A 9554-nucleotide genomic window follows, 5' to 3' on the forward strand; every position below is an offset into this window, starting at 1 on the left:
GCGGTGGCCACTGTCATTACTCATGCACCTGTCGAATTCTCTGGCTCAATAAAATCTTTTGGCTGTGACTTACACTCTCTAATTACGCATTGCATTAAAAAGGCATACTCCTGCATTTAGCTGAACCACAAAGGGATGATGCTCAGCGGGCTGATTTTCATCTCCATTTCACTGATGTTGCCTCAGGGGTGAGTCTGCTCCTGTCTCTCCATTTCTGCACGCTGAGATCTGACCAGCAACAACCTTCTCTGGCTCCGTTAGGCAGCTGCTGATGTGCTGCCAGCACGTTTATCCTGTCACGGGTTACCCAGCAAAGGGCTTTTGTGTCTTGTCAAGTGTTTGGATCCATTTTTTGGTTATTACCCATTGCACTGGCTGGAATGGTTTGAGGAGCAGCAGAGGGCAAAGCCTCACAGAGCAGGAGCCGGCTGCTTCCCATGTCCATGGGGCTATCAAGCTCTCCATCAAAGGAGCATGGGCCACAAATTATCAGAAGGAATGCACAGCAGGAGCTTCCTTCCCTGGGGGAAAGAGACTGAGATGGACAAAAGGTTCAGAAAAATCCAGCATCAGCTTTCTGCACCTCTCCTGATGCAGAGCCGTATCTGGTGGGAGATCTTATCAGTTAAAAACAGCAAATGCAGGGAGGAAAAATACAAATTCAGAATAATTGGTGAGAGATTCCTCAGTGCTGATAAAAAGAGGATATGCCCTTCCAGAGAGGAAAGGCAGGACTTGTCCTGAAGACAGGCAGCACTTGATAGGAGGGGACAGGATGGGACAACTTGTGCCTCAATCCGGGCCAGGGTGTGGAGCGAGGGCCAGGGCTGCTGGGCTGGAACAAACAGCTGGACAAGCTCATTTACAGTGTTGTTCACAGCATGAAGGATTTACCCCCCTCCAGACCTGATCCCTGTTAGTGCAGGCGATGGCTGGGCTGGCAGCTAATGAGCTCTGGTTAAACACCTTCTTCCCCTTCGGTATTGACTGCAGCCTGTGTGAGTGTGTGCTTGAGGGAGAGAAACTGCCTGGCTCTGGAGGGGAGCTGAAAGCCTGTTCTGACCAGCAAAGGCTAATTAGCTCATAGCGGTCCTACAGCAATTAATGTGCATTAATGTCTCCAGGATGCTTTACTCAGTGCTTCCCCTGTCCTGTCTCTTCTCCTTTGCACACTGGCTCATACTGCTGTAATGCGATGTCCCCGCAGATGCTGCCTCTCCCCAGGGCCAGTCTCTGTACCATCCATCCCCAAGAGCCCCAGCTATAAAATGCAGAGTGGAAGTCTTATTCCTAATAACAAAGACCGTGCTGCTGCTGGGAGCATTCTGCTTGGCTAAGCTTATTTGCAGTCATAATGTGAAGGATCCACTCGGCAGAAGTGTAGAGCTTGACACCTACATTGGTATGAAAACACTTTATTGTCTGCAGAACAGCCACTCTTAACACTGATTTTTCATTTACATGGTTTAGTGAGGAAATAGCCCCTTGGTGTCTCTGCTGCGTGCTGACCTTGCCTTTTGTACACTGCTATCACGCTATCAAAGTACACAAATGTGGAAAATCGCTGCTCCTCCCCTGGTAGGTAAATGCTTCTCAGAGGGAAGCGCTGCAGCCTGCAGTAGTGCTGGCTTTATCTCCTGTCTCCTGGGAGGAACCAGGGAAGGATGCTCCTGCCCCAGCTCCCAGCACTTCTCCCTTGCACTCTCTTTCTGTATTTTCAAGGTTTTCCTTTGGTTAAACAAGCAGAACATTTCCAGCAGGAGCATTAAGCCAAGGAAAAGGGGGATGGAGATGGGAACATCCTTGTGCTGTGGCTGTGGATGCCTGCTCCTGTGACAAGGACTGCATGATGCTTGGTGTCTTTGCTCTCTCAGTGGGACAGCGCTACGTCAGTGTCCACCAGCTACCTCAGACACCCTGTCCCCTGTCTTCACATGGGACCACGCTGCTGGTCCCTAAAGGGCAGAGGAGCCTTAAAGAGGCTTAGAGACCTCAAGATCATGGGCCTGGAGCAGCACCATGCTCAAATCCCCCTAAGCTTGGTCTTGGCGCATCGGTACAGTATCTGATGTGGAGCTTGCACAGCCAAGATTTGGTAGTCACTGAAGGGGCAATTAGTCAGAAGAAACTGTCACAGTTAAGGTACTTTCAATATAATCTCCCTGGGTATTATAATTACACCCCGTTCAATTAGTCTTTGGAGGGGGGGGGAAAGCCTTTTGTACTAAAGTTTGGTGGAGAATTATTAGAGAGTGAATTAAAAGACAAGGATTCCATTTTACTTCACAATAATAAAGGCATAATGTATAAAATACCCCAAAATTACAAGCTGACTAAATTTAATGCTGTGCTAGGAGGTGAAATGAAAGGTAAAATGAAGCCCTTTGAGTGCCTACGATGTGCACTACCGGGGGGGGGGGTATTATCTGGGAAATAAGATGGAAACATAATTAACCACCTGGCATTATGCTGAAAGATGGCAAATTGAAATAGGAGACAAAATCAGGCAAAATTGCAGAGCAGGCTCATTTATTTCTGCTTTATAAGTCAGTGCTACCTGTCAGCAGTAACGTAGAGGTGTTCCATAGCAGGAGCTTGCTGAGGGATGCTGCTGGTGGGGACCTCACCTCATCCGAGCCAGGATGGATGTGCACACACCTGTGCTGTGTGTCACCGGAGAAGAAGCTGATGCCTTCAAGAGCCAAGTCCTTGGTGCTGCTTTCTCTCACCACCCTTTGTGCCATCTGCCAGCGTTGCTCCTCATCATCACGCTGGCATCTTGCCTTCAGAGGCCTCTTGCACTGGTGAGTTGAACAGCCCACTTTAGGGCTGGAGGAACATTTCCTTTCCCTGGCTTTAAATTTCCTCCTCTCAGACTTAATTGGCTCCTTTCCCCTGTAGCAGGAAGAAGCAGAGGTAACCTCTGCCACCTCCATTCTACTGCTGCCTCTCAGCTTGCTCCTCTCTGGCCACTTGGTTTATTGCTGCTTTTACAATGAATTCAAACAAGGACAAGACAAAATTTTGTCTTTCCCAGAAGCAGCAAGACTTTCACTAGAATTACCTCCACTATGGGAAAAAAATCACCAGTCAGCTCCCATGCTGTACTTACGAATGCAGAAAACCAAAACTGGTTTCTTAGAGAAGCAGATCTTGCCCAGGTAGTGTGATTCAACTAGGTGGAAGGTGGCACATGTGTGTTCACACATGACTATTCCTCTATTATTCTTTAGTTCGGTGCTTCTATAATTTGCCAATACCTTTCACTAAGAAACTCTATAGGTTTTCCTTTCTCTCTGGCATGCTCCTAAACAGATATATTCCTGTTTGATTGAGGGGGCTGCAGGGGGGTGAAGTGAATGGCTCCAGTGTTCACACACGTTGCCCCATCCCACCAAGAAGAATTCAGAGCCTTGGTTGCTGCTGAGCCCTGCTGCCAGGACATGGGGACACGGGGCTGTGGGCACCTTCCCCATTGCCTCACATGTGTTGGGACTCCATTAAAGCCCCCAAGATAAAAATACAACTGCAGAGCGTTTGCTCTGGTTAATAAGCTGTGATGGGGCTGTTAGAAGCATTAGATGGCTCTTCCAAAAATGCATCCTCATGTTTTATTAAAATGTGCATTTGTGGAGATGTTCTTAAGGGAATGAATAAAATATTCATTCAGATGCTACTGTGCAATGCAAGCGGAGTCAGGGAGCAAACCACACTGCTAGGATCACCTGCAGACCTGGCCCTGCTGCAGGCTGCCTGGTCCTGCCAGCCTTGTCCTTGTCTCTTTTCCTGGGCACAGCTGCGTCTCCACGTTTGGATCCATACACATTTGGAAAAGCAAAACACTCCCCCCTTCCCAGGCAAAAGGCTCATGGAGACAGGGTGGCTGTTCTGGTCAGGCTCTGCTTACTGACTGCAGCAGGGATTAAAGTGGAGCCTCGTTTTTATAAAGTGATTTCTAATCTTGTTTCTTCTGGTGGGGGGCCGCAGTGGCCAGAGCAGAAATAGAATCATTGGCTTGGGCAAAGCAGCAAGGGAGGATGCAATTTAATTTGTGTGTTTCCCAGCTTGTTGTTAATCTCCCGATTTACTGCTGGTATTTGATTTCTGTAGCATTACTGCGTAATAAAGGGATTAGCTAGGACCATAGGTCTCCTCTTTGATGCTCATCTGCTGGGGATTACTGAGAAATGTTGTAGTTAGTTAACGGGTCAAATAGGTAAAGATGAAAATACATCTATGATTTTGTTGACATTTGCAGGAACATTCAGTCTATGATCTAGCACTTGCTCTCCTGGCCTGTTCAGCATCCCTGATGCCTGTCTGATGGGGGTCCTGATTGCCTGCTGTCAGGTTCAGAGCCCCAGCACCATAAAGCAGGAGCTGCTCTCCTGAAACGAGCTGCTGCAGCCCTGTTGTCCATGGGGACCAAAGCCACTGAAAAATGCTCCAGGGAGATGGAACCTGTGTTGGGCATGGGAGAACTTGGCTACCTAGGCAGCTCCTGTGTTTGTGGGACAGTCATTTACAGCTGTGTGAAGCCCTTGTCATGGCATGGAGGTTGGAGCAGCTCTGTCACAGGGATGCTAATGGCACCAATGCAGAATCAGGCTCAGTCTCCATCACAGGTTCCCCCCAGGCAGGACAACCTCTCCTGTCCCCTCTGCTGCCTGACCTGATTTGATACCCAGGGATGTGCTGAACAGCAGGCCATCTGCTGCATTCAGTCCAGCTTCTTTCAGGCAGAAGGCATATTTTCCAGTTTTCATCCAAGTCAGCACAAAAAGAATTTTGCCACCTCTCCTTGCTGAGTGCAGGGCATCCTTTGGCCATGGCACCCTTTGGCCATGGCACCCCTTGGCATGGGCAGCTACACTCTCCCCATCTTCTTAGACATCCCCTCTCTCCAGGGAACATCAGCTCCGTAACCCTGACTTGCCCAGCTCACGCTGGTCTCTTGCTGCAGCCATAATCCTTGGGAAATGCTGTTTCAGCCCCATGTGTGCATCCTGGAGAGGGCACCAGGGTGCTCTGGAGCTGCAGGCAGTGGGAGAACCTTCAGCATCACCCAACGACTGGGCCGATGACACTGTGGTGGGCAGCCAGTGGTACCTCTGGCAGCAGCATGGTGAGGAGATGCCTTGGGCAGCATGTTAAATCCCTGTGGAGCATGGTTTGAATTCTTCCGGTGCACATCAGTGGCAACAGAGGTTAATATAGTATTAGCAGGCTGACCTGAATATGAATAAGTCAGACATCCCTAATAAATACCTGCTAACTGAAAACATGGACAAATTAGCACATGCTCCATTGCCTTCTAATGATGTGCTTTTCTCTGGTCTCAGCTCCCCCACATGTGTTGGGAGACAGCTGTGCCTTGAGTCCCATGGGGAAGGACTGGCCACCTCCCTCACTGTCACCTTCTCCTGTAGACAGCTCCGAGCTGGACCCACCACAGTGAACCACCACAGCTTTTCCCAGCCCAACTTGGTCTCCTCTGAGCCCCCAGGAGAGAGATTCTGTGAGCAGAGAGACACAACTGATTTATTGGAAACACAAAGCACTGCACGGAGCCAGCATCAAGTAACGATCCAATTGAATACTTGTGGATGCATTCATATCAGTGAGCTCTAAGTCAATCAATTATTTAAATACACTGGGAATCAGGCCTGTGACTATTAAAGGGGCTGAAAATCACATTGCATTAATAACAATAATAAATATTGTGGCTATTCAGTTCTTTAAGAAAATGATTCCATGAGTTGTGAAATCTGTTGTGCAGGAGCTGGGAGGATATGGATATGGATCAATGGGGATTATTACACATACCAGAACCAAGGGACAAAATTAGAGAGTGCTTAAAATTCTCCACAAAGACAAAATGTAGAATATGAAAACTTTTGCAATCATTTATAATAATGAAATTTCGATTAGAAAGCCAGGATCATGCATAAGTTATTGGATCAGCCCTCCAGGCCAAACAGTGTGGAATCAGTGGATGCTGGTTGGGAAGCAGGATGAGTGATGGAGCTGAACAGTGTGTGCTGATGGGAGGGGGGGAATGAGCAAAATGAACTGACTTGGAGGAGGAGGAGTAGGAGAAGGAGGAGCAGAAGGAGGATGCAACCCCACGGGTTAGGGGTGTCTTTCCAGAACATCTCCATCCAGCATTCGTGACATTGGTGGCTCAGCCCTGTGTATGCCATGCAGAGGAAGGAAATCTTTCTTCTGTGTTTTTCTGCTCTTACATAGTGGGGAAAACAGTATATAAATTATTTAAGCAGGCAGAAGATAATTAACTCTAATCAATCTGGATTCTGCCCAGGTTATAGCTCTGCAACAGCATTAATCCTACTAATTACTTAATATTACTAACACAGTTTTCAACGAGTTCAACAATGCATTCAGCGAATCCAGCATTGAGTAATAGATGTAAAGTGATTGATTCTGGGCTGAAAAGCCCTCCGGTATTGCAGATCTGGCCATTTTATTAATCAAATTATCACTTTTTGGGCATTTAAGAAGTAGCAGCTCAATCTTGCAGTGAATTTTTTTCATTACACTGATGGTTTATTCCTGGGTTGCATTAGAGAGCGTTATTTCAAGAACATTAAGAAAGAATTTAGACTAGATTAACAGTATCTCTGATAAACAGAGATCACAGGGTGAGCGCTGAGGTTTTGATTGATGGAATTGGAGTTGTGTCCAGCTCCATGCTGATCCACTCCACCAGTGGGTTTGGGCAGGATCCATCCAGGCATGGGGTCAGCAGCACAAGCCCTCCACAATCCTTTCCATGCCTTTGATGGTGCCTCTGCTCCTGTGCAGCTCCCTGGGGGTGACAGGCTCTGTTTGGTGCTTCCCAGGCCTGGTCTGTGGGTGGCACAAGCTGTGCAAGCCCTGCAGATGTGCCGGAGAGGAGGGAAGATGCCTGGTTGGGATAAATTAACTCCCTGGTAAACACCAACTGCTGTTTCTAAAGCCACCAGGCTCCTCGGTCAGTTATTTTCCAGTCATTCCACTGTGCAAGACACAGAAACCAAGGGAAATGGAAAGGTGAGGATGCATTATTGATTAATTGCTTAGTCATCTCCAAATGGTTATTGAGCACGGCTGTGACTTTGACAAATTACTCCTCAATTTTTGTGACTGATACGCAAGTTGATTAATGCAGTTTTACGATGCTCCTGTCAGAGGGTGACGTGGAGTCTGATCTCAGTGCCTTGCAAGAGGCAGCGGTGGCGTGTTCTCAGTAACTGATGGCATTTGTGAACAGATAGCCAGAAAATAATCAAGTGGGGGGATATTTTGTTTGAAAGGAACACTGGGTTAATAAGTTGAGGAAAAGGTGGAATTATCAACTTTGTATAGTCACACTGATGAGTGAGCTGATGCCATCACCAGCACAGGGTGTCTGAACCCAACCAACATCAGCATAGTCCCTGCTCAAGAGGTTGGCACTGCACCCCCCTTATGCTTCAGCCTCTGGGTCTCTCCAGACTGATACCTCTCCTTGGGAAAGGCACATGTGTGTTGGGGCTTGGTAGTGCCTGATTAGTCATAGAATCACAGACTGGTTTGTGTTGGAAGGGACCTTAAAGCTCATCCAGTTCCAACCCCCTGCCACGGGCAGGGACACCTTCCACTAGAGCAGGTTGCTCCAAGCCCCTGTGTCCAACCTGGCCTTGAACACTGCCAGGGATGGGGCAGCCACAGCTTCTCTGGGCACCCTGTGCCAGCGCCTCAGCACCCTCACAGGGAAGAACTTCTGCCTCAGATCTCATCTCAATCTCCCCTCTAGCAGGTTAACGCCATTCCCCCTTGTCCTGTCTCTACATGCCCCTATAATACTTGGTTTTGGTTCTTGCACCTTCCCTTTGGATCAGAGGCGTTGGGCAGCAGAGCGCAGAAGGCACAAGCAGAGCAACCCCCCCACCCAGTTCCGCAAGGAAATGCAGTTAAAATCCTTTGCAAGAAACTGGAAAATTAACCACCTATGGCTGCAGTGCCGGGCAGCCCTTAACCTGCAGCACCGGGCCTTTTATCCTTAAATCCTCAAACCTGAGCAATGGAAGAGCAGGACAGCAGGGCTTGGAGTGGACAGGCTGTCTCTCTAACAAATAGCATTAGGGATAACTGGGAACATTAGATGCTGCAAAAGGCCATTCTCGTAGACCAGAAGGCAAGTGGCCTCATAAAGAAGGATTTCACACTATTTAAACTATAAAATCCCCGCTGGCTGCCTGGGGAAAATAGCCTTTTACCATGAAAGAACTGTGATTTGAAAATAGTGACTGCCAGACCCCGCTTCCACAAAGGCTGGTTGTGAACAGAGGAGCCAGAGGAGCCAGTGTGGTAACGGCCACTGCACAGACATTAATTACTTGCCTTGGTCCATCCTGGACGAGTGTCCTCCCGTGCTGGCATCTGCCTGGGTGCAGTAAGAACCCCAGCAGAAAACCTGGCTGTGGGCACAGAGCCGAGGGTCTGGGATGGGAGGGGAACTCCAGGAACCCTTCACACAGTGCTCCCCTGCCCACCTCCCAGTGTGGTTCTGCTCATTTTCACTCCATAGTAAGCAATAATTTGCTTTTTAAACAAACTGTCTTTCTGCTCCACTTTGAACCATTTCCCTCCAGCTCTGCTCAGTGCTCCATTTAGTGTTACAAGTTTAGCAAGCTACTTTCTTCAAATTTTTCTCACCGAGTTCATGTGCAACGGGTTTTTCTTGCTGCTTGTGCTCATCACTGGGTTGCTGACAATGTGCTCATGCTGCAGCTCGCTCTGGTGTGAGCTGTTTCTGCACCTCCAACTCTCTCCTGTTAGCACCTTTTCCATGTGAGACCTGGGGCGAGCTATTGGGGATGGTGCACAGGGAACGGGGAGTCTTCAAGGTGGCAAGACTACTAATGAATATTTTAACTGCTTCACTGGAATAAACTCAGCTTTAATGAATTAAACTGAAACTAGTGGCCTTGTGCAAAATGAGAACAGGGACGTTGCTTACCTCATATCGTAATGTCCCAGCAATTAGTTCTTAAACAAAAGCTGCATTTCAGGTAGAGCAAACTCCATCATCAAATGGTCTCCCCTGCATCACTTCCAAATCCAGCGTGGCTGCTGGGCTGCCCTGGAGCTGGGACCTGGAGATGTGCCACCAAATGTTGGGAATGAAAGAGAACAATCAAATCTGCCTCTTAAAAAATAAGCCACTATTATTTGGGGTGGGGCCATGGGACTTGGCATCAGGTTCCCTCTTCTATTAATCAGTATTTGTGTTGGGTTTAATTGGTTTTAATTGCAGTTTACAAATGTAAATGTGTCTGTCATGACATCTCCTTCACCTCCTGGGAATATGAAATGAGTGTTTAGTGTAACAGCATCTGAGCTATGCACAGGAAGGAAAACAAGCAGAAAAGCTCCGTGTACATCCACAGCACCAGGGCAGTTCCTGGTATCTCCAAAGCCCCTGTGTCCAACCTGGCCTTGAACACTGCCAGGGATGGGGCAGCCACAGCTTCTCTGGGCACCCTGTGCCAGCACCTCAGCACCCTCAC

This window comes from Strigops habroptila, chromosome 18 (genome assembly GCF_004027225.2).
Source record: "Strigops habroptila isolate Jane chromosome 18, bStrHab1.2.pri, whole genome shotgun sequence".
Lineage (NCBI taxonomy): Eukaryota > Metazoa > Chordata > Aves > Psittaciformes > Psittacidae > Strigops > Strigops habroptila.